This window comes from Jaculus jaculus, chromosome 13 (genome assembly GCF_020740685.1).
Source record: "Jaculus jaculus isolate mJacJac1 chromosome 13, mJacJac1.mat.Y.cur, whole genome shotgun sequence".
NCBI classification, from domain to species: Eukaryota; Metazoa; Chordata; class Mammalia; order Rodentia; family Dipodidae; genus Jaculus; species Jaculus jaculus.
The window spans coordinates 74,803,448-74,828,618 of NC_059114.1; the positions used below are offsets into that span (position 1 = coordinate 74,803,448).

General features: G+C 47.8%; 1 protein-coding gene across 5 annotated transcripts in view; it reads right to left on the reverse strand.

Annotated features, from left to right (window-relative positions):
- Pdzd2 (PDZ domain containing 2) overlaps positions 1–25,171 on the reverse strand; it is a 459,739-nt gene that overhangs the window by 381,026 nt on the left and 53,542 nt on the right. For all 5 annotated transcript variants that reach the window (XM_045132784.1, XM_045132782.1, XM_045132783.1 and 2 more), the window contains one exon: positions 22,337–22,418. The gene's annotated coding sequence lies outside the window, so the exon portion shown is untranslated. Of the gene's footprint in view, positions 1–22,336; positions 22,419–25,171 lie in introns of those variants that run through there.

Genomic DNA, 25,171 nt, shown 5'->3' on the forward strand with positions numbered 1-25,171 from the left:
TCTCTCATTCTTGCTAGTTTGCTTTAAATCTAGCCTGGCTCCCTTTACAAAATGACACATGTGAAGTTCGGTTTTGGAAGGTAATTTGATTTCCATTGCTAGAACCCATCCATCACTGAGCATGAGGGGAAAGGCAGCGATAGTTCAAACAAAGAAACACTTCCCATAATTAAGAGCAAAGGAGAAGATGTTACAGCATTTCTATAATGGGAAAAATCTGCCGTCAAAATAGTCGAGGAAAAGAGCACTGGTTAAACAATTGTGGTGCATTTGTTGGATTACTATATATTCTTTTTTTTTTTTTTTTAAAGGAAACACATTTTGAAGGCTCCTTAGGAAGATGGGAAGCTATGCACAATGTACTGTTATTTAGAGGAAAAGCAGTATATAGAAGCATATGACCCCATTTTTGTAACCATTCTATTTACATATGTTCATAAACAGAAAAAAACAAGATTGAAAAGAAATGGCTTGGGGCGGAACAGCATCTACAGATGGTAAAGTTATTCACAAAATTTTACTTCATTTTTATACGGTTATTTCTTCTACAATGAATACACACATTGAAACTGGTCAAAGAAGGCCTCTGAGGCAGTGCTCTGGGGACAGGCCCTGCACTGGGAAATGCCAGAATTACCAGTTGCTCTGGGTGGAGTCTGGCTCTTGCCCTCAGTCCTTATGTTCAGAAGATATTCTTTAAGTCATAATAAGTAAAGGTTGTGTTTCTTGTAAAGCACCCTGTAATTCAGGCTTTCTACAAAAATCCAGTGGACTCTCTTCACAATTACAGCAAAAGCTTCTCTGAATGCAAAAGTGAGCACCCTCCTCTGGTGAGGAGGGGAGGAAGGCCACTGCTATTCCATATCGGGGTGGGCTCGGAGCTCAGCCAGGGTGGGGGGCAGTGGCCATTGCCAGAGCGAGCAGGGAGGGCTGCGTTCACTCAGGCACATGGGCGGCACGACCATCCTTCCCCACTTCCTCTCCCTGTCCCGGCAGGCTGGGAACGGAATTATTGCTGCTCTGCAACATCCCTCTTGAGTCCTCAGCCAGAATCCATGTGGGTATTTTTAACAAGGCATAAAACTCGCCATTCTATTAAAAACACATGTCTCTTGTTTCAAAGCATAGTTAGCAACAGACACTGAAATTCAGTAAACACACCATCGACCAAGGGAAGACTTTCATTCAACTCCAAGCCTAAGGGAGGACCCTTTTCTTTCCTCTTCTTCTCTTTTCTTTGCTCTTCTTTCTTTCCTTTCCTTGTCTCTTTTTCCTTTCCTTTTCTTTATTAAAGAAACATAACTCTTCTGGCTAGAGTAGATTTTGAAAAATTCTTAGATTTTTCTCTCTGATTCCTACCAAAGTCCATGCTATCTGATGGAAAGCATGAAGTGTACCCCTTTACATAATTTTTCAAAGAGAAATAAGCAAAAAGATTTTATTTATTTGCTGGCTGTGGTGGTGCACACCTTTAATGCCAGTACTCAGGAGGCAGATGTAGGAGGCTCACCATGAGTTCAAGGCCACCCTGAAACTACATAGTGAATTCCCAGGCTAGAGTGAGACCCTACCTTAAAAAACAAAATACACACACACACACATATTCACACACATATATATACACATATACATATATATACATACACACACACACATATATACACATATTGGAGGGAGAGGGGAGGGGGATGGGCACTCCAGGGCCTCCAGTCACTGCAAATGAATTTCAGATTCCTGTGCCACCTTGTGCTTCTGGCTTATGTGGGTACTGTGGAATTGAACCTGGGTCCTTAGACTTTGCAGGCAAGTGCCTTCATTGTTAAGCCATCTCTCCAGCCCAATCAAAATATTCTTGTGTGTGTGAATGTAAACACGTATGTGTGCAGAGGCCAGAGGAGGATGTCAGGTGGTCCCTTCGTTGTTCTTCCTGGAGACACCACAGGGCTGGATGCTTGTAAGGGAACCCTTGCTGTTTCTCAGTAAGACTGGCTGATTAGTTCCAGCACTCTCATCTCCTCACGCTACCTTCATCCCCACTCCTAGCCTCCAACCCAGGCCTGGAGTTACAGGCCTCCAAGGCATGCCTAACTTTTTTATGCAGGTGATGGGAATAGAACTCAGGTCCTCATGGCTGCGTAGCAAGCACTCCCGCCCACTGAGCCATCTCCTCAGCCCCAATAAGCTGGGAGTGGAAAAGTGACAGGGGCCAGAGGAGAAAGAGATGGCTAATGAGCTGCAGAGAGGACAAAGTAAGGCTGACTTCTGATGTTAGGCAGCCAATTTATGCCCATCCCAAGTCTCTACCTGGGGTAGGGTTCCATGGGATGCCCCTATCAATCAAGGAATAGGTCCTTAGACTCTTTAAAATAAGGAAAACAGGTGGGGGACTAGAATGTTTGCTGTCATGCGCAAGGTCTTGGGTTCCATCCTCAGTACTGCCAAAACCAAAAATAAGACAAAGGAAGGGGCTGGAGAGATGACTTAATGGTTAAGGCGCTTGCCTGCAAAGCCTAAGGACCCAGGTTCAATTCCCCAGGACCCACATAAGCCAGCTGCACAAGGGGGCACATGCGTCTGGAGCTCATTTGCAGTGGCTGGAGGCCCTGGCACATTCATTCTTTCTCTGTCTGCCTCCTTCTCCCATCCTCTCTCTCTCTCTCCAATAAATAAATAAATAAATAAATAAATAAAATATTTAAAAAAACAAGGGAAGATTGGGACTTGCTGAGCTCTAAGGGACATTCCGTCGCAAAGGGCTTAGGTTTGTCATTGGACAGATTCCACTGTCCATCTATCTCCCTACTTGACAGCTGCAGTGGCTTAACTTGTCTAAGTCATATTTTTCCCATCTGGACATTGGGAAAACAGTGACACTTTTCTTGTGAGACTGCTTGAAGATTATGCGATTTAAAAAAAAAAGTGCATCTCATAGACGGCTTGGCAGATCAAGTTCCTTTCTCCTCGGTGCCCAGGCATGCTGCGATGAAACTCAGGAGAAAATAAGTTTCAAGAGCAAGGCTGCCAGGGCTGGGGGAAGGGCAGACAGCTAATCAGCCAGTAACTAAGACTTGACTGTGTGTCCGGAAGCTGGTGCGTCTGTAGGAACACGGGCCACGTGGGAAGCCAGTTCCACTCACACAAATTACCAGGCAGTTAAACACTTCCCCTCGAATCCTGGTGCTTGGGGTGGAGGAGAATGCAAGGAGGGAACCTCCAGATCTGGTATTTTAGACTGCAGGAAAGGAAATAGAAAGCTTTATTTATCTGGGCTCCCCAGCTTGCTAATTAACTTACGGACTGGAAACTATTCTCGTGTGTCGGCGCCTGCACATCTTCTCATTATTAGAAAAACACCAGCTCGCCATCCCCGCGGTTTCCGAGCGCGAGAGAGGACCAGAGTGCCATTCCCAGCTGCAAATGCATGACATCAAAGCTGCCTGCGGCACTGGAGGCCCCTGTGCAGGCAGCGGGCTTTGGGAGATTAGAACAGGTATTGGGTTTTCAAAATAAAACAGGAAGCACTCGGAGGCGGCTGCAGAAGGGAATGTGAGCAGAAACGTCTGCATGCGCAGCAGTGCATGACTCTGAGTGGTCAGGAAGGAGCGCTTGTCCAGGCTTCAACTTCATGCTTTTCCATGGAAAATCCAGGGTTGGGACACAGGACCAAGGTTGACGCGTTCCATTGTGCTCAGTCCTGAGTCTGATGGGGGATAAAATGTGCACGCAGTATTGAGTCTGATGGGGGATCACTGTGTGCTCAGTCCTGAGTGTGATGGGGACTGCTGTGTGCTCAGTCCTGAGTCTGATGGGGGATCACTGTGTGCTCAGTACTGAGTCTTATGGGGGAATACTGTGTGCTCAGTCCTGAGTCTGATGGGGGATAAAATGTGCACTCAGTATTGATCTGATGAGGACCACTGTGTACTCAGTACTGAGTCTGATGGGGGACCACTGCATGCTCAGTATTGATCTGATGGAGGATCACTATGTGCTCAGTACTGAGTCTGATGGGGGAATCACTGTGTGCTCAGTATTGAGTCTGATGGAGGTTCACTGTATGCTCAGTCCTGAGTCTGATGGGAGATCACTGTGTGCTCAGTACTGAGTCTGATGAGGGAATCACTGTGTGCTCAGTATTGAGTCTTATGAGGGATAAAATGTGCACTCAGTATTGAGTCTGATGGAGGATCACTATGTGCTTAGTACTGAGTCTGATGAGGGATCACTGTGTGCTCAGTACTGACTCTGATGGAGGTTCACTGTGTGCTCAGTACTGAGTCGTATGGGGGATAAAATGTACACTCAGTATTCAGTCTGATGGGAAATCACTATGTGCTCAGTATTGAGTGAGTCTGTTTAGCAGCTCCTCTCCTGGATAGCAGTTGACCCTAGCACAACAAGCAAAGTACAAGCACAGCCAGAGGTGACCTGTGTGTAGCCTGGTGACTGTCTCTGGGATAGAAGGGCTTGGGGGGGGGGTTGGGCCTATGAAGTCTCTTGGGAGATGGTAACCCCAGCTCAGAGCAGGCCCAGTTCCCACCACTTCAGGAAGACTCTAACCCTTTTTCCAGTCTCGGTCACCAACTATCTCCCTCGGTAAAAAGTTTTCTGGGATGAGAAGCTTCCAGGCCAGATCTGCCAAACTAGGATGAGTTGACCAACTTCTGCTCCTCTTGCCTCTGCCTGGCCAGTGCTGAGATTATCCGAGTGTGCCCGCATGCTCAGTTTATGTGCTAGGGCTAAAACCCAGAGCTCTGTTCTTGCTGGGCAAGCACTGCTGACTGAGCTTATTTCCCAGCCCCAGCTTAACATTGTTGCCCAAGTCTAGCTATAAAATAGCAAGAATACCAAACAGTCCCTCCCAGGGATGCTGGGATACCAGCTGGGCCTCACAGGGCACACAAACCACCCTAAACCAAATTCCCAGAGGCTTGAGACAGAGAGGACTGGCAACACAATAGCAGCAAGCCAGGTGCCCAGCAGAGATCGTGGGCACAGGAGAAACGTGAGTGGAGCCCTCACCCTCTGCATGCCCAACCACCGCAGAGCAGCTGTTAACTCCTGGGCCTCTCATGCTCATCACCTACCAGCCCTCTCCTTTGCAAACTCTCACCTAGGCTTCCAACCCTTGCTCTGTTCCCTCCTGTCTCCTGAAAGCTCCTTCACTCTATCCCACCATGGTCCCTCCCCTGATACCTCAGGGACCAACGTGCGGTCACACAGTATGGAATCCTCCTTTCTATCTGTCTCCTATGTCGTCCCTACAACTCCGTTCCCATTGCCTCCAGCCAGCTCTCATTCACACCGAAGCACTTTCCCATAACTTCACGTTCATATCCAGTATGTGGCCCCTAGGGTGGCCCCCACTCACACAAGCCAAAAGGCGGTCAGTCTATCATGTGGTGCAGATCCTTAAGATTGTACAATGGTCTGGGACTGAAAAGTTTTTTTTTTTCTTTCTGAAATGTTTTACTTATCATTTCCAAGTAGATGTGGCTGAAGGTAACTGAAACTGCAAACCACAAAACCCTGGATAAGGGGCTGGAGTGATGGCTTAGCAGTTAAGGCATTTGCCTGCAAAGCCTAAGAATCCAGGTTCGATTCCCCAGGACCCATGTAAGCCAGATGCATGAGGTGGTACATGCATCTGAAGTTTGTTTGCAGGGGCTAGAGGCCCTGGAGTGCCCATTCTCTCTCTCTCCCTCTCAAATAAATGAATAAAAATATTTTAAAATATTTTATTTTTATTTATTTAACAGAGAAAGAGGGAGAGTGAGAGAATGGGTGCACCAGGGCCTCCAGCCACTACAAATGAACTCCAGACGCGTGTGCCCCCTCGTGCACCTGGCTAACGAGGGTCCTGGGGAATCTAACCTGGGTCCTTTGGCTTTGCAGGCAAATGCCTTAACTGCTAAGCCATTTTTCTGGACCAAAATAAAAATATTTTTAAAAGAGGCTGGAGAGCCAGGTGTGGTGGTGCACGCCTTTAATCCCAGCACTCAGGAGGCAGAGGTAGGAGGATTGCTGTGAATTTGAGGTCACTCTGAGACTCCATAGTGAATTCCAGGTCAGCCTGGGCTAGAGTGAAACCCTACCTCGAAAAACCAAAAAAAAAAAAAAGGTTGGAGAGATGGCTTAGCGGTTAAGGCCCTTATTTGTGAAGCCTAAGGATCCATGTTCGACTCGCCATATCCCATGTAAGCCAGACCACTAAGCCGCACACGCACACAAGACGGGACACGCATCTGGAGTTTGACTGAAGTGGCTGGAGGCCCCGGCGTGCCAATTCTCTCTCTCTCTTGCTCAAAAAAAAAAAAGTACAAAAAATATTTAAAACAAAAAACCCTGCTTCTTCTGAAAAGGCGCCTGTTAGCCACACCCCACCTTCTTTTGCTCTGGATTGAGGAAGCTTGTTCTCCTGCCCCACACTCTACCGCTGTAGGGGTTCCATGCATAGCTTTCACTCCTTCCCAAACGCGACCCCACCAAAGACAGACTTCACTTAGCTGGCTTCCATCCCTTCGGGCAGTTCAGTGCCTGGAGCACCACACGCATGCGCATGGGCTGAACTCATGAAAGCCAGCAGCCGTATGCACGTGGAGCAGCAACAGCTTCCAACACAGGCCAGTTCTCAGGATCATCTCCCCACTCCTGTGCTGGAAGAACAGAGCCCCCCCCCCAAGAAAGGCAAATCTCCCTCCCGCCTCCACCCCCGTCACGGACCACAGCCTGGCCTCTGCAGCCAGAGGACCCCAGGACTGAAGATCTACCCAGTGGTGCCTCGACCTGGCCTGACTTCCTGGGCCTGGTTTCCTCATTTATAATACGAGGATGATGGCGGCCCACATCATCATAGCATAAGGGATAAACGAAATCACATGTGTACAAGTGTTAGTTATTTAGTGTTTTTGCCAAAGCCTAATAAAAACTGTGTTCAAAACATATACTGGGGTCTGGCTAAATGTATATACTATGCTTATCAAACTGCCCAGTAAGCACTTCTGTTAATGTTCATACCCTTATATCAATGCTACCCTCACTTTTGGTCAGAGAATCTTCTCTTTTCAGATGGCAGGGACCTTAGGATGACATCATGGCGCTGGAAAGAAGTGACAGAGGAGTGCTCAGCACTGCAATATCTCTATCACACCTTCCAAGGCTCAGGGCCTATTGTGGAAGAGGTGGCGGAAAGAATGTAAGAGCCAAAGGAAGGGTAGGACTCCTTACGATGTGCTCCCCCCAGGACACAAAATGGCCTGGATATCCATGACCTCACAGTGCCTGACACTACCTACACAAGACCATCATAATATCAGGAAAAGATCATGACAGCAAAATAAAAGAGACTGATTGAGAGGGGGAGGGGATATGATGGAGAATGGAGTTTCAAAGGGGAAGTGGGGGGAGGGAGGGCATTACCATGATATATTGTTTACAATCATGGAAGTTGTTAATTTAAAAAATTGAAAAAGAAAAAACAATTACTGGGGCTATAGAGATAGCTTAGCAGTTAAGTCACTTGCCTAAGGACCCACTTTCTAGTCTTCAGATCCCACGCAAGTCAGACGGGCAAGACGACACAGGAGCACACGCTCACACACGTGCGCTAGGCGGCGCACACATCTGGAATTCAATTACAGTGGCTGGAGGCCCTGGCACATCAATTCTCCCTCTCTCTCTCTCTCTCTCACTCACTCTTTCATACAAAAAAAGTCCAGTCTGCTGGGCATGCCTTAAAAAAAGAAAGAAAGCACACACTGCAGCTGGAGAGATGGCTTAGCAGTTAAGGCATTTACTTGCAAAGCCTAAGGACCTAGGTTTGAGTCCCCATTACCCACATAAGCCAGATGCACAAGGGAACGCATGCGTCTGGAGTTCGCTTGCGATGGCTAGAGGCCCCCGTATGCCCATCCACTCTCTCTCTCTCTCTCCCCCCCCCTCTCTCCTTCTTTCTCTCTCAAAATAAATAAATAAATATTAAAAACAAAAAAACACTGGTAGCTCCTACCTCCTGAGACTACATAAAGAAACGAGGAAGGAGGCAAGGTTGCCGTGGATTATCACCTGGGCATTCTCGGCCACTGCCCAGGGCATCTTGACCAGGCCTAAGGTCACCAGGCTCCTTGACTTATAACAAGAGAATGTCAGGGGCCTCCCTGCAACCAAAAACACAGTTGCAGGGGCTTTCTCCTGCCAATGCTCTTCTGCCCCGGCTCCATTGGCTCAATGCCAGAAGAATAGACCAGAACGTAGGAAGGGCAACAGCTCTCCCCCACTTGCAAAAAGCACCATTTTCTGCAGAAATGCATGGAAGACCGTCTGACAAGAGCCAGAGGAAATGTCAGCTGTGATTCTGTCCAGGAGCAACACTCCAGGTGACACGACTTCTTTATGCCGTTTCTGAACCCCCAACAGCGAGTGGCTTCTGTTATCTGATAGCACTTAGGATGCCCACGTGGGCCAGTTCGCAGGCCAGGAGCGAGCTGGGTCTCAGGTGAGTTATGCCCTGTGAACACCATCACGTTATCACTTCCAGCCCGGCTCTGAACTCTGCTACAGAGGGGTCGGAACTCTGTGGCCTAGAGTTCAAGGATGCTACGATGACACTGGAACCCTTGGGCCACAGGAGTATCGCCAGACCCCGAGAAAGCTTCAAGTCGAAGGTCATCTCGCCAGCATAGGCTAGGGGCTCACTCTAGCACCAGTGGCCACAGTACTGGTCAGTGCTCATGGGTGAGAGGGAGCTTGTGCTGGGGACGGTAGGTAGGATCAGGGGATGGAGGTTAGGTGACTTCATTGTGTGGCCAGAGGACAGGTTTCTAACGATATTATCCTTTACTGATAGAAAGCGGTGAGAAAAACATGGCAATTTGCCAATAAGCAAAAACAGACATTTCAGAAGTGTTCTCCCCCATTGGCTCCCTCCAGGGCCCACCCAGGCTTCCTTCCTTTATGAATCCATTCGCGCATCGTTCACTTTCTAAGCCCCTCTAGGAGGTAGCGTTGAGTCCACGGGGCAGTAAGATTAACCAAGTCCACCTCTCACCATGCCCAAAGCTGCCGCCACTACAGGAATCTCGAGGAATGATGGTGGGTCATCTGCTTTGCTTGGACTGTGTACAAACTAAGCACAGCACTGGAATGCTAATGTTCTTTCCTTTTTTCCTTCACGTCCTTCCTTCCATCCTTCGTTTTTAGTTTTTCTTAAGAGACTGTGGAAATGAGAATGCTCAGAGGAAATAACACAGCTGTGGGGGGGGGGGGGGCTGGAGGGATGGCTTAGCTGTTAAGGTGCTCACCTGCAAAGCCAAAGGACCCAGATTCACTTCCCCAGGACCCACGTAAGCCAGATGCACAAGGGGGCGCATGTGCCCGGAGTTCGTTTGCAGTGGCTGGAGGCCCTGGAGCGCCCATTCTCTCTCTTGCTCTCTCTGCCTCCTTCTCTTCCTCAGATAAATAAGTAAAATAAAAACAAAGACAGCTGTCAGGAGTGAAGAACTCTGGGGAGAGAATCAAAATGTATCTGCAGAAGGACTCTGGGGAATGTTCTGCTTTTCTGTCTCCCCGACGAAGTCTCCAGTAAAGTTCACATCCTTTTCCCAGTGCTTCTTGAGGACAGACTGGGCCGAGTCCAAGGAAGGGCTGTTTCTGTTTTTACCATGAGGAGGAGGCAAGCACAGGTTGCCCAGTGGAGGCGCGGTCAGACAATTCAGGAGGCCATCCCCGCCCACAGAGAGTTGGTGGGGCAGCAGGAGGGACACCTCACAACACGGGAAGCACTCGGGGTGCTATGTGCCAAGACTGACACTGAAAGGGACCTTGGGGGAAAAGCTGGAGAGCGACCGCTAAATAAATAAATAAAGAGTCACCGAGATCACTGATATGTTAATTTAGCCCTTTACAAAAACCAAGTCGATGCAGACATGAGCAGAGAACACAGCATCCTGTTACATGAACGTGCGCCTATGGGCAGGGCTATGGTGACTGAGCGTGAGAACCTGGGGGGGGGGGAGAAGGGGGCGTTGCAGAGTGAGATTTGGTTTAACAGAGATTTTTCTGGCAATCATCTTGATTTTTTTTTTTAACTTTAAAAAAACTGCCATTTACATTTGCCTGCAGCACCGAACAACCTGAATTCAGTTGCCCAGTACCCGCACAGAGTGGCACATGCATCTGGAGTCCATTTGCAGTGGCTGGAGGCCCTGGTGCACCCATTCTGTCTGTCTGTCTCTCCTTTATTCCTCTCTGCTTGCAAATAATAAAATTTTAAAAAGCAATTTAAAAAAAAACTGCCATTTATTTGAGAGAAAGAAAGAGAGAGGCAAATAGAGAGAGAATGGGCACGCCAGGGCCTCCAGCCACTGCAAACGAACTCCAGACGCGTGCGCCACCTTGTGCAGCTGGCTTATGTGGGTACCTGGGGAATTGAACCTGCGTTCTTAGGCTTCGCAGGCAAACGCCTGAACAGCTAAGCCATCTCTGCAGCCCTATGTTGATTTTTTAAATGTGCTACTTTGAAATATCATTTGCCTTAATGATTGAGGTCTTCAGCATCTGTTCGCGTTTATGGACTCAGTCTCCTCACTCTGCGTGGATTCCCTGAGAGGACACCCAGCGATGGAGGACCAAGTCTGCAGGCAAGACCAGATGAAGGTTCTCGGAAAACGGGCAGCCCTCAAGGTGGGCTTGAGGGCACAAACAGAACCTAACATATGCTAAGTAAGTATGTACGTACATACGCACATCTTCCCAGGCCAAGAGCAGAGTCTGGGAAGTGCCCCGAAGAGCTGTGAGTTTGGGCAGGACCACCTGAAGCTCTAGGAACTGGGTTAGAAACGTGAGGTGACCCAGAGGAGCCAAACCCTGGCCTCAGCCATTCTGGTCGAGTCCAGACACCCCAAGACTGAAGCCAGCCCTAGGGCAGTTTCTGTTAATTAAAAAGAAAATTATTTATTTATTTATTTGAGACAGATAGATAGGCACTGAGAAAGAGAGAGAGAGAGAATTGGCACACCAAGGCCTCCAACTGCTGCAAATGAACTCCAGATGCATGTGTCACCTTGAACATCTGGCTTATGTGGGTCCTGGGGAATCGAACCTGGGTCCTTTGGCTTTGCAGGCAAGTGCCTTAACTGCTAAGCCATCTCTCTAGCCCCCTAGGGTTGTTTCCAGCTGTTAACATTCTTGAAATGTTGGTTTTGTTCTTGATATTTGTAAAGCCACAGTGGATAGCCATATTGTATCATTTTCTTTCAGCCCTGCCCCCCCTTTTAATCCCAGGCAGTGACATGGGGAGAAGGCTTCACACGCGTCTTAGATGGGTGACATGGGGAGAGAGCTTCACACATGTCTTGGGAGGGTGACATGGGGAGAGAGCTTCACACACGTCTTGGATGGGTGACATGGGGAGAGAGCTTCACACACGTCTCGGGAGGGGGACATAACATATGCTAGTCTCCTCTGCCCAAGCAGCAGGCTGGCTTAATGCCTCACCTCCCATGTGCCAGAGGAGCAATCTGAAGCTCTGTAATGAAGCAACTTCCTCAAAGTTTTCTAGCCATCGAGGCAGAATCAGGACAAGAGTATCCCGGCTCCTTGGCAGAGGCTGACTGTCCCTTCGCTGACCTGCTGTAGATGGGGAATGAACCGGTGAATTGGAGAGCGATTGCCCCAGCGCCATCTCAATGGCCAAGAAAGACATTCCCAGCTTTCAGCTAATCCCTGGCAATGGTGACTAGGTGCTGACAGGGTTCAGCCGAGCTGTCTGCTGGAGTGCTAAGAAGATGCACTGCCTCCAAGCTTCACCAGAGAAACAGAAAAGAAAGTTTGCCCACTCTTCCCCAGCCCCAGACTCTGGGCAGGCAGAGGGCCAGGAGAACTCCATCCAGTCATGACGTGCCCAGCAGGCTCCTGCCCTACCAGCGCCAGCGCCCTCTCTATCTGAGATTGCACTCTGCTCACACAGAGGGCTTTGCCAGATGCAAACCCTGCTGTTTCTCCCTCATCCTGCATGTACAGAGCAAACAGCCCCCCCACCAAACCTAAGCCAAGCAGTGGCCACAGGACAGACAGCAGCAGGCCCAGCTGGAAGGAAGTGCTGTGACAAGGGACAGCCCTGGGAAGTGGCCGGCTCTCCTGGGTCTGGTGGAGCAGTGTGTCCAGAGCCCGGGCTGGTGGCCAGCTGGAAGCAATCACTAGATCACGAGAGCAGCACCAGCCGTCCTCTGAGCCGCTGGCCCTGGGCCCTGGCTGGGCCTACATGCGCGAAACATGTCTATTGAAGACCATCAAGCTGGTGGCTTCACATGGGAGACCACGGACTGGCCTGAGTTCCTGGCTGATGGGAGCTGGCCCAGGAGCCCAGCAGTCCTGTGGGCACAAAGCTAGGAGGAGGGGTCAGAGCTGAGAAAGCAGGGGACTAGCCACCATTTAACTGAAAGGCAGGAAACTGAGTCAGGCCAGAATCTACACTCCTCTGGGGCACATCTCTGACCACTCCCCTATGAGACCCCTAGACCTTTTTTATTTTATTTTATTTTTTGAAGTAGGGTCTCACTCTAGCCCAGGCTGGCCAGGAATTCACTATGTAGTCTCAGGGTGGCCTCGAACTCACAAAGATTCTAGTAACTCATCCTCTTGAGTGCTGGGATTAAAGGTGTGCACCACCACCACCACACCTGGCTGAGACTTATTTATTTATTATTTGAGAGAAAGAGGGAGAGAGCGAGGAAGAGGCAGAGAGAGAATGGACGTGCCAGGGCCTTCAATTCAGCTAATGCAAGCGAACTCCAGACACATGTGTCACCTTGTACATCTGACTTACATGGGTACTGGGGAATTGAACCAAGGTCCTCTGGCTTTGCAGGCAAGTGCCATAACCACTAAGCCATTTCTCCAACCCAAGTTCTTTTTTTTTTTTTTGGGAATGTATGTGGGTACACACATGCATGCTTGCTGTGGCATAAGTGTGGTGGCCATAGGACAACTTCTGGTGTCGGCCTTTTCCTTCAACTATGTGTGACATAGGGTCTCTGTTGTCCACTGGCCTGCGAAGCTACAAGGCTTCTGTCCCTTGCTCTCATCTCATCGTGGGGTTGCTGGGATTATAGGTGTGTGGCTGTGGTGGTTTGATTCAGGTGCCCCCCATAAACTTAGGCGCTCTAAATGCTAGGTTCCCAGCTGATGGAGATTTGGGAATTAACGCCTCCTGGAGGGAGTGTATAGTTGGGGTGGGCTATGGGTGTTATAGCCAGTTTCCCCATGCCAGTGTTTGGCACACTCTCCTGTTCCTGTTGTTCACCTTATATTGGCTGGGGCAGTGGCGGGGGGCGGTGATGTCCACCCTCTGCTCATGCCATTGTTTCCCCTGCCATCATGGAGCTTCCCCTTGAGTCTGAAGGCCAAGATAAACCTTTCTTTTCCATCAGCTGCTCTTGGTTGGGTGATTTCTGCCAGCAATGCGAACCTGACTGCGACAGTGACTTTATGTGGGTTCTGGGGATTCAAACCCAGGTCTTCACACTTACACAGCAACGCTTTACCCACTGAGCCATCTCTGGGCCCTTTTCTACCCTTCTTTTTTAAAATTTATTTATTTATTTGAGAGAGAAAGAGGGAGAGAGAGAGAGAGTGCAAGCGCATCAGGGCCTCCAGCCATTGCAAACGAACTCCAGACGTATGCGGCCCCTTGTGCATCTGGCTTACATGGGTCCTGGGGAATCAAACCTAGGTCCTTTGGCGTTGCAGGCAAATGCCTTAACCGCTAAGCCATCTCTCCAGCCCTGCATACCCTCCTTTACTGCCCTGTCATTGGCATTGTCACAGAGCTCATCTCATCCCCATCATCTTTGTCACCAAAGGTGGTACTCACTGAGTAGACAGGGCTGGACAGTGCCTCCCTCCGAAGTCCACATGCTAATTCCTAGGTCCTGTGCCTGCCACCCATGGGGAAGAAAGGTCATTGCAGATGCAAAGAAATCAAGGATTTTGAAAGGAGGGACTCATCTTGGATTATCCTGGTGTTCCCTAAAGGCAGTGTGACACAGGACCATACAAGAGAAGCAACAGGGGCTCCAAAGATGGCTTAGCTGTTAAGGCAATTGCCTACAAGGCCTAAGGACACAGGTTTGATTCCCCAGGACCCACATAAGCCAGATGCGCACAGTGGCGCATGCATCTAGAGTTCATTTGTACCAGCTAGAGGCCCTGGCATGCCCATTCTCACTCTCTCTTGCTGGTTCATTCAATCTCTCTCTTTCTCTTAATAAATAAATATTTTATAAAAGAGAGAGAGGCAACAGGAGACTAGACAGACACACACACACAGGGAAGGACAGAGGAGACCAGAGTAACATGGCCACAGCCAAGGAACACATATGGTCCCCAGAGCTGTGGGAGGCAGGAAAGAGGTGCTCCCTTAGGCAGTGTGGTCCTGCTGATGATTCCAGTTTGGGGTTTGAGGCCTTTGGAATTGGGAGAAACGAAATGCCTATCGGTTTGAGACAGCCAGTTTCTGGTCACTTGATACGGCCGTTCCAGGAGGCGAACACACAGAGCCACCCTGGGCAGCAGCTGCAGCACTGACCAAGTGTGCCCTGAGCGTGCCCCCCGGCCCCCGCTTCCAGCACCGGCCAGGGCCCAGGGCTGCCCAGCGCCTCCATGACTGATCTCCATTTATCAGATGGGCAAAACGACGCTGAGTAAGGAGAGCTGGCCGAGGCTGGGGTGGCACTCGAACATAACCCTACAAGGACCGCTTTCTCCAGCTGCAAGCCCCTAAGTGCCTGGACGGGCTCCGACTCCCCTTCAGGAATTTGCATAGTGGAGCCGGACTTATTTTTGATCTCAAATGATATTTTTACCAGACTTATCTCTGAGGTTTGGCTCTTTCTGAAAGTCAGGGGATGACTAACGGTGTGGACAAGAGACAACATCTCAAATGACTGGCGTGGTGTTTGCTGATGGGTTTGCCAGCACCTAAATAGCTCCGATGAGCTAGGAGGGATTTTCCTTTCTCCTTCCTAAGGAAGGCCTTAGAAGCCAACCTCCTTCCTGAGACACCTTAGCACTGAGCAGAAAAATTAGAATGTTTGCCTTCTCTGTGAGCAGACTAATAAACTGGGCTCACAGGGCAAGTCTCATCACCATCTAGAAGGCTCCCTGATCCAGACAGCAGTACACCAGAACAAGTTTTGGAACCTTCTCTGGAAATGTGGGGAGAGACTTTGCAAACTCTCAATAGGTCCAAGGTTAGCTCCACCCAGGAATCAGAGGATAAAACCTACCAGGACAGAACCCAGAAGAAGGCAGTCAGGACGGGGGACGTGTAGGGTCTAAAGTAAACCACCGGTGTTTGCAATTTGTCTCATCAGACACTCCACCTGAACAGTCATACACGCTGTGGCTTCATCCAGGTGGTGCCTGGCCAAGTTCCAACGTTTTGGGACACTTCACTTAGTTTCCGGATCCCAACAGTCGCCACACATAGAGCAACAACCTTTTGATGCCTTTGATGTTGCTTAGGTAACTGGAAGTGCTAATTACCCCAGGGAGTGTGTAAACTCAGCCCGGAACACGGAGGGAGCAGGGTCCTGGGGTGACCTGGCTAACTACCCCCGGCGGCAGAAACCCAGTTCCCTCAAGCAGAGCAGCAAGTAAGCCAACAGGGCTTTATGGGAAAAGAAAGGGAAGGACCCTGGGAGGTAATCAACACCTTGAAGTGATTTTCCTCTGCTTCCTGGAGAAAATGGCCTGCTGGGTCACCACCGCCCCCCCCTTGTTTGGCACCACATTGCTGGAGCCAATGCTTACCCTGGCTCACCGGGGAGCTGGGAGGGCAAGTTAGGAAGAGGCTCCGCATGGGGGGCTGCGGCTTGTGCCACAGGCTGGGGAAGGGGCAGCAAGAAACAGGGATTGGTACCAAGCAGAAGGTGCTAATATGCTCGGCTTGGCCTGGGACCTTGTGGGGCAGGGAGGTCAACAAATTCAATGGAAGCCAATCCAGTGAAAAGTGGGGGGAGGGAGCACTTATCTCTTTAATGTCTTCCTAGGAGATGTGTTTAAGTACATGGAAGCTTTTGCTCTCAGAGGTCCATGGATCCAGTTTCTAAGCAAATCCAAACAGCTCGGGCCTCTGAGTGTGCTTTTGAAATGCACATGGTATTGCAGCGTTGCCTGATCTGATCCGTCTTGGGTTTATTAGCCTGGCTTTATCTTGCTCTCTCATAATCGTCCTATATTGAGTGGCTGCAGTATTAATTCATTCTATGACGGAGTACCATGCCAAATATCCCACTGGAAGCTCTACATAAGACCACATCTGGCACTGAGGAGTACCTATAAGGAATTGTAGATGTGTCAGTCCAAGGCTACATGGAGTGAAATGCATCCCCCCCCCCACCGCCGCCCCAGCCATCCAATGCATGTATTGAAGACCCAATGCCTTTGCTATGTGACAACATTAAAAAAGAGACTTTAAGCGCTGGAGAGGTGGGTTAGCTGTTAAGGCGCTTGCTGGCAAACTTAAAGGACCCAGGTTTGATTCCTCAGTGCCCATGTAAAAAGCTGGATGCACAAGGTGGCACATGCATTTGGAGTTCATTTGCAGTAGCTAGAAGCTCTGGTGTGCTGACACACTCTCTCTCTCTCTCAAATATTTTTTTAAAAAGCAGCCCTTAAGGAGGTGAGTTAGGTTAAATGAGGCCATAAAGGTATAAGCCGGATCCCAAAGAACTGGCCTCCTCTGTCACTGCCTCCCTATTATGTAAGGACACAGGGCGACCCCAGCAAGGCAGGAACAAAGCTCTCCACAGAACCCAACCACGCCCCATCTGGCTTCAGACTTCTAGACTCCGGAACTATGAGACCCACATTTCTGTCGTGTACGCCGCCCAGTCGACGGCGTTTTATCACAGCAGCATGAGCTGACGGACAACAGAGATAGAGATACCGGTACCAAGAGGTAGAGTACTGCTTTACCAACCATCTCACTGAGAGCGGGGCACAGTTAGAGTGACTGGACCCCTGAAGGTAAAACGGGCAGGAAAATTTGCACTTGCTAGAAACCAAAGATGATCTTGGGCTGGAGAGATGGCCTAGCGGTTAAACACTTGCCTGTAAAGCCTAAGGACCCCGGTTCGAGGCTCAATTCCCCAGGACCCAGGTTAGCCAGATGCACAAGGGGGCGCACACGTCTGGAGTTTGTTTGCAGTGGCGGGAGGCCCTGGCGCTCTCTCTCTCTCTCTCTCTCTCTCTCTCTCTCTCTCTGTCACTCTCAAATAAATAAATAAAATCCTTTTTTAAAAAAAAAAAAGATCTGAGTTCTTATCTCTTGCCAACTTCCCCAGACCCGTTTTTCCACAAACAGCCAGGACCCCTCATGGGAGAGAGGTCTTTCATAGGGTCTAAACATTGTGGTTGGTTCAGCCCTGGAACTCGGTGCCAGGGCTAACCTCTCCCTGAGACAGCCCCTGGCCCTACCCAACCAGCTGTCCCTGTGGTTCACCTGAGCTGAAGGACAGTCCGCCACTCTGAGGCTATAAATACCTTTGAAGGGGAGGGCAGGCTCTCTGACCACTTGGGAACTTCCAGCTGGGGGTGAGTTGTTCCCTCAGCAGGGCCTTGGCGCCCAGGCCCAGCCAGGAGGGCTCCACCCTTTATTCTGCATGTGGGTCCTTTTTCCCCTCCAGCTCCCCACACGGCAGGAGCACCTCTAACTCTCTTTCCTCTTTCTTCCAGGCCCTCCACGTGGGATCTCTAGCCACGCGGGTGCCCTTCCTTGGCTCTGTACTCCCCTCAATAAATAAAATAATTTAAAAATTATCCTTCTAAGTCTTCTTTTTTATTCGGTTCTTTAATTAAAGGCAAACCTAGGGTATGGGATTCAAGGACTTTCTTGGCCCCCTAACACCCCATTACATAACAATACAAAGTCGCTTTGGAACTGGCTAAGTAGCTGGGAGAGTTTCAAGGTACATGCTAGGAAAAAAAAAAAAAACAAAGACTTCAGATTGTCATGAATAGGATTTTGGCATAAATGTCGATGTTAAAGATCATTCCTGTGAGGTCTTGGATAAGAAATGAAAATGTTTGGTGAGAAATTGAAAGAAAGGCAGTCGTCATACAGAGGTCAAGGTCCTGGCTGAACTCGTGTCTCTGGCAGAGAGGGGCTAATTCCACTGGAACACTTGACTGATGAGCTTGGCCTTCTTGTGAGTATTACTCTTAGAATCTCACCACTTTCTCGAAAGTCAGTGACTTAGTCCAGACTTGAAGATGATAAGCTTTTTCTTTTCATCTTTAAGTGTATGACTTTGCCTAATCTAATAATGACCTGTGCCCAAATAAAAATCTGGTATCTAAATAGGCTGTCTGAAGTCCCCTTGGGTCTCACTGCCCCAATCCCATAGCATTGCATGCAAACGCCCGGTGCTTAGTTTAGATCTGTGTCACACTGATCCCCAAACCTTGCACCTACAGGCACACGAAGATTAGAAAAATCTAGAAACAGTAGAAAAATTCAATAAAGTCACAGATTACACAGCTAATACATGAAAACCGTTAATTCTAACATATTCAAAAATAGCGATTTGAAAAATAGAATAGGGGCTGAAGAGATGGATTAGCGGTTTATGCATAGGCATGCGAAGCCTAAGGACCCATGTTCGATTCTCCAGGTCCCACATCAGCCAGATGCCCATGGTGGCGCATGCGCCTGCATGCGTTCGTTTGCAATGGCTAGAGGTCCTGGTGTGCCCATTCTCACTCTCTCTCTCCCCCTCTCTGTCTCTAATAAATAAATAAATAAATAAATCTTTTAAAAAGAAAAATACAATAGAAGCTGGGTGTGGCGGCACACACCTTTAATCCTAGCACTCAGGAGGCTGTTGTAGGAGAATCACAGGAGTTAGAGAGAGGCCAGCCTGGAGCTAGCGTGATTTCCAGATCAGCATGGGCTAGAGTGAAAGTGTACCTAACCACCCCCCTATACCCACACACATAGCAGAAAGAAAGAACAATATAATATAGCCAGGCAAGGTGGATGCTGGGTATGACCTTGGCATAGAAGTGAGAGAGGAAGAGAAGAAAGCAAGCAAGGATGGCTTTGTTCCGCGTAACTGGTTAGATGAATGACGGCATCGTGACCTGAGAAATGAAAAACCACACACAATGCAGGACACATCCAGAAACAGTGCACTTGGCAAATAGCTATGTTCCCTTCTGTCAGGAGTATAAACATGTGCAACTTTTTAAAGGGACAATATGGTATTTTGTATATTTAAATTTATAATGCATGCTTACTTGGTTCCAGTAACCTTACATCTTGCATTAATTTAACCAATAAATAAATATTCAAAAAATTTTCAGGGCATAGGTACAAGGATGTCCACTGCAAGAAAAAAAATGCAAAAATGGGTTCCAACAGAAGAACGGCAAAATTAAATGATCAATGATCATTTAGAGCACTTTATGGATGACAGAAAACAGAAGAGGTACATTAACTATAAATTTGCCAAATGACCTTTTGTTTTCTTAGCCATCTACATAAACATGTATGTGTATTTTTAATCGTGCAACATTTGAATTTTGTAAACACACACACATATGTGTGTATATTTTATTTATTTGAGAGATAGAAAAAAGGCAGATAGAGTGTGTGTGAATGGGTGTACCAAGGCCTCCAGCTGCTACAAACAAACACCAGATGCATGCACCACCTTGTGCATCTGCTTATGTGGGTCCTGCGGAATGTAACCTGGGTCCTTTGGCTTTGCAGGCAAGCGCCTTAACCACTAAACCATCTCTCCGGCCCTTTCTTAAAAGGTTTCTAAAATTTTATTTATTTATCTGAGAGAAAAAGAGGAAGATGGAAAGAGAGAGAGAATGGGCATGCCTAGGCCGCTAGCCACTGCAAACGATCTCCCATGGGTCACCTTATGCATCTGGCTTATGTGGGTCCTGGGGAATCAAACCTGGGTCCTAAGGCTTTGCAGGCAAGTGCTGTAACTGCAAAGCCCTCTCTTCATCCCCCCTTTCTTTAAAATTTTATTCATTTGAGAGAGAAAGAAGCAGAGAGAGACAGAGAAAGTATTTTTAATTTAAACTGTACAACAGGAGTAATTTGGGCCTTTTGTTTTGCTAGGATAGGTTTTTTCTTCTTCTTCTTCAGTGCTACATATCAAACTTGGGCCTCTATACCTCTGCACAAGCTAGGTAATCACTGTACCACATCCCCTGCCCAGTAAGACTGATGTGAGTAAAATATTGATCACCTTTTTGCTTTCTTTAGACTTCTTTGTATATTTCTTTCAAAGCATCCTAACAAGTGCTATTACAAGAAGATGAAAAAGAAAACAAAACTTCAAGCCAGGTGCAGCAGCTCACGTCTATAATCTTCGCACTCATGAGGCTGAAGTAGACAGATCTTTGAGAGTTCAAGGCCAGCTTGGAGCTACAGGGAGAGTTCCAGGTCAGCCTAGGCTAGAGCGAGAGTCTGAGAGGTCAAAAGAAGATAATGTGGTGTGTGTGTGGGGGGGGGGGGGGTTATGATCCAATTACAATACGTTCATGTACGAAAATTCTCCATGAAAAAAATGTTTTAAAAAAAACATAAAATAATATGGTCCTACCATTGAGACTGTGGAGAAATCATTTTAAAGCTGCATGGAAATCGTGTGACCTTCTTATCCAATTTTTTTTTTTTTTTTTTTGATGTTCTGATCTAGCTGAGATTTTGTACCTTTAGGCTCTGTTGGAAATAGCCTGTACCCACGGCCAAGCTGTAAAAGTTGCAGGGGAGCTACAGGGCTGCCAAGGAGGGTTTTAATGAGCTAAACTTAAGGGTCGAATGCAAATGACTAGCAAACACCAGATGGCAGGGGTCAGGCAGGAGAGCTCCTCCACCAGATCAAGTCAGAGCCTTAGTTAGGTGCGGAGAAAGATAAATGGCTCCCATCTGATTGTGGGGTGGGGAAAGGGTCCCCGGGTCCATGTAGCAGGTGCGCACACCCTGCGGGATGGAAGGTGGTCTCGATTCCTCCATCTGAGACTAGATAGTCAGGGAGGAAGGACTGAGAACACAGAAGGAATAAGGCAGTTGGTGGCGGAGATGGACTGTTTTGCCATATGGGATAATTCACCTGCCCTGAGGTTTTTATTTTATTTTTTAAAAGATTTTAGCTGTCCCAGCTGGGCGTGGAGGTGCACGCCTTTAATCCCAGCACTCGGGAGGCGGAGGTAGGAGGATCGCTGTGAGTTCAAGGCCACCCTGAAACTACAGAGTGAATTCCAGGTCAGTCTGAGCTAGAGTGAAACCCTACCTCAAAATGAATAAAGAAACAAACAAGATTTTAGCTGTCCCCAAATCCCAAAACATCTTAACTATGAACACATGTGTACAGGTGCGCACACTCATGCACGTGCACACACACCCAGTCTAAAGATTGAGAATGCACTAGTTCTATTTAACTTGGGAGCAAAGGAAAACAAAAACTCAATTAAATCATTAGAGTGTTTTAGTGGGACGGGACATACTCAGTAAGCTCTCGTTTGCACATTTCTCTGCCCTTTAAAAGTTGACTGCTTATTTAAACATAAAGCTAATAGTACCAGTTCGTGTTAGCTTCACCTGTCGGAATAAAGCCTTGTTTTGAATTGGAAGCCAGAGAACGCCATGCCACCTGTTGCAGTGAGGTTCGCACTGCTAGCAGAAACCACCCAACCAACAACAGTTTGAGGGGGGGAGAAAGAGGTTTACTTTGGCTTACAGGCTTGAGGGGGAAGCTCTATGATGGCAGGGAAAACGATGGCATGAGCAGAAGATGGACATCAACCTCTTGGCCAACAACAGATGGAGCATAGCAACAGGAGAGTGTGCTAAACACTGGCAAGGAGAAACTGGCTGTAACACCCATAAGCTCGCCCCCAACAATGCACCGCCTCCAGGAGGCTTTAATTTCCAGTCGCCATCAGCTGGGGAGATTAGCATTCAGAATACCTAAGTTTATGTGGGACACCTGAATTAAACCACCACACTGCCTCTCCTGATTAACTCCTTCATGGGAAGCCAGGTTTCTGGAAACACACAGCTACCATGAAGGCGCCTTTTCCCTGTAATTGTAGACAGCAGTGCCTTGGAACAAACAAAGTTCTCAGCATTGGCCTTGCACACCCGAACTTAAAAACGGCCACACAACCTGAGAGTTTCCCAAACAAATGCTGGTTCCTCTGATCAGGCCTGACCCGAGCCCCTGGCTGCACAGCCCCCCACCCCCTTGTCTTCAACAGGAAAGGCAGAAGAGCGACTTCAGACCCCCATCAATCTCACCTCCGCTCTTACCTCCTCTTGCGCAGCCAGTCCCAGTTCCTTTCAACTTGCCTCCTGGGTCTAATTTTCCAATCATATAATCATCTCTGTGGGCCTTAAGAGAGAAAAAAAGAATATGATGTTCCAAAAAAAAAAAAATTACAGTCTTCTTTTGGTCCTATACTATGTACTTTCCATGTCAGGAAAAAGTCTTTCAACTATGCTACCACAATATATTGAGTTGGTGTGAACACCTCGCAACTATACTTTCCTGGGCGAGCTGAAGTTTTTACAGCATTTCTAGATTCATCAGAAGTGTGATCCAGGGCTCGAGAGATGGCTTAGAGGGTAAGGCACTTGCCTGCAAAGCCAAAGGGCCCAATTTGATTCCCCAGGACCCACGTAAACCAGATGCACAAAGTGGCGCAGGCATCTGGAGTTCGTTTGCAGTGGCTGCAAGCCCTGGTGAGCCCACTCTCTCTCTCTTACAAATAAATAAATATTTGGGCTGGAGAGATGGCTTAGCAGTTAAGCGCTTGCCTGTGAAGCCTAAGGACCCCGGTTCGAGGCTCGGTTCCCCAGGTCCCACGTTAGCCAAATGCACACGGGGGGCGCACGCATCTGGAGTTCGTTTGCAGAGGCTGGAAGCCCTGGCGCGCCCATTCTCTCTCTCTCCTTCTATCTGTCTTTCTCTCTGTGTCTGTTGCTCTCAAATAAAAAAATAAAAAATTAAAATAAATAAATAAATATTTAAAGTGTGATGCAATACTAGGAGGAACAATATTTGCTAAAATCAGCTTGCAAATATTGTGAAACAAAGTCTAATTTAGCTTTTGTAAAAGTAAGCCTTTTAATATAAGGACTACATTTTTGTTTACGGGCACATGTGGAATGTGTGCGTGTTTAGATGTGTGCAGGTGCGCTTGTATGTGTATGTGTATGCCCGTACATGTTTGGACATATGTGTGATGGCCAAAGGACAATTTCGCTGTCATTTCTTTTTGAACAGAGTCTCTCATTGGCCTGGCACTCGTTATTAAGCTAGACTGGCTTGCCAGTGAGCTCCAAAGATTCTCTTGTTATGAGTCCTAGGGGTTGAACTCGGTTCCTCATGCTTGGAAGGCAAGCCTAGGCTACCTCCCCAGCCCCTAGGAGGGCTAACCTTTGAAAAGAGTTCTATAGTTTTGAAACTCACATACAACATTCTGTGATTCAATATGGCAGGACAGGTAGAGGCAAATACAAAAATGTATGTGTATATTATATATTACAAACATAAAATGTACAAATATGATTGATTGTATACACACACACACACTCTCCTTTATGAGAAAGATAAGGCTCAGAGTTTTAGTTTGGGGTTTTACTTATTTATTTTTGGCTTTTGGTTTTATTTTTTGTTTGTTTGTTTGTTTTGTTTTTGAGGCATAGGGTCTCACTGTAGTCCAGGATGACCTGGAATTCACTTTGTAGTCTCAGGCTGGTCTCAAACTCAAAGTGATCCACTACCTCTGCTGGGATTAAAAAGGAATGTACCATCTCGCCTGGGAGAGAGAAAGAGGGAGAGAGAGAGACAGAATGAGCATGCAGGGGCCTCTAACCCCTACAAACAAACTCCAGATGCATGTGCCACTTCATGCAGCTGGCTTTACGTGGGTGCTAGGGAATCACACTCAGGTCATTAGGCTTTGCAGACAAGTGCCTTAACTCCTGAGCCATATCTCCAAGTGGAGTTTTAGTTTTTGAGGGTATAAAATGAATAAATAGAAATGCCTAGATGAATCCCAGCTTCGATATTTGTCTTATGGAAAAATCTATGACAATCCACGATGGACAGATGAGAGTCCTGTTTTGTTGTTGGAGAGGAAAAATGCATTCATTGTAAGAGACCTCCTCATCGCTGCTCTTTTTCTTGCTTTTGCAGGGCCCTGAGCTAAGACACTCTGATCCTAAACCGTGAGGTTATAAAGAACATTGTGGGATCCTGGAACAGATAAAGGACATTCATGAAGTCTGAGCAAAACATGGAGTTCAGTACATAAACATGTGTGGGATCATTCTTTAGCTTTGACAAATGTCCCATGGTTGTATAACACATCAGCAATAGTGGAAATATGGGCTAGGGTCGTGACGCCGTGGCAGACCACAAGGCTACCATGACAAGGCCCTCAGCTTGTTTCCTGTCACTTCAAAGATTAAATAAATACAGACAGAGGATGAGAGCAAGGTGAACTCTATTGTTTTTCTGCAAATCTAGAATAATTCCATAGTAAAAAATTTTCATTACAAATGAAACAGCTGTTGTTAAGCATTGATAAACCAACATTCTTAAGCTCTTAATGTTTATCACATGTGAAAGGAAGAAAACAGAAGTAATTTTCCACCCAACTGGCAGCTCTATCTAATAATAACCCAGCAATGGTCTGCATTCATGGAAAAAAAAAACAAAGTCATTTGCATACACAGTACTAATTATGTTATAAGTGTTCACCTTGAGGACAGGAATGCTCAGGGAGCCCTGGGAAGAAATTCAGATCTGGCAATTCCCTAAATAGGCATCAACAGTCAATTATTGTCAGAGAAGCCCAGGCTAGCCAGGGGAGCACAAGAGGTTACCAAACACCATAGGACATCTCTCAGAAGGGCATGAGGCAAGCTGGCAAACTGGGCAGAGGCTTCCTGCACCAGCAACAGGAGGCGGTTACGCGCCCAGCAGGGCCTGGCGCCTGCTCACAGATTTCAAGGTCGAGCCAGCATCGCTTCCAGAGAGCGGCGGAGTAATTGAGCCCGCGTGTCCAGACAGAAGGCAGGCAGGCCAGGCTGCCCACATGTGTTCACCACTGGGGGCTGGCTGCAGAATGGGGAGCC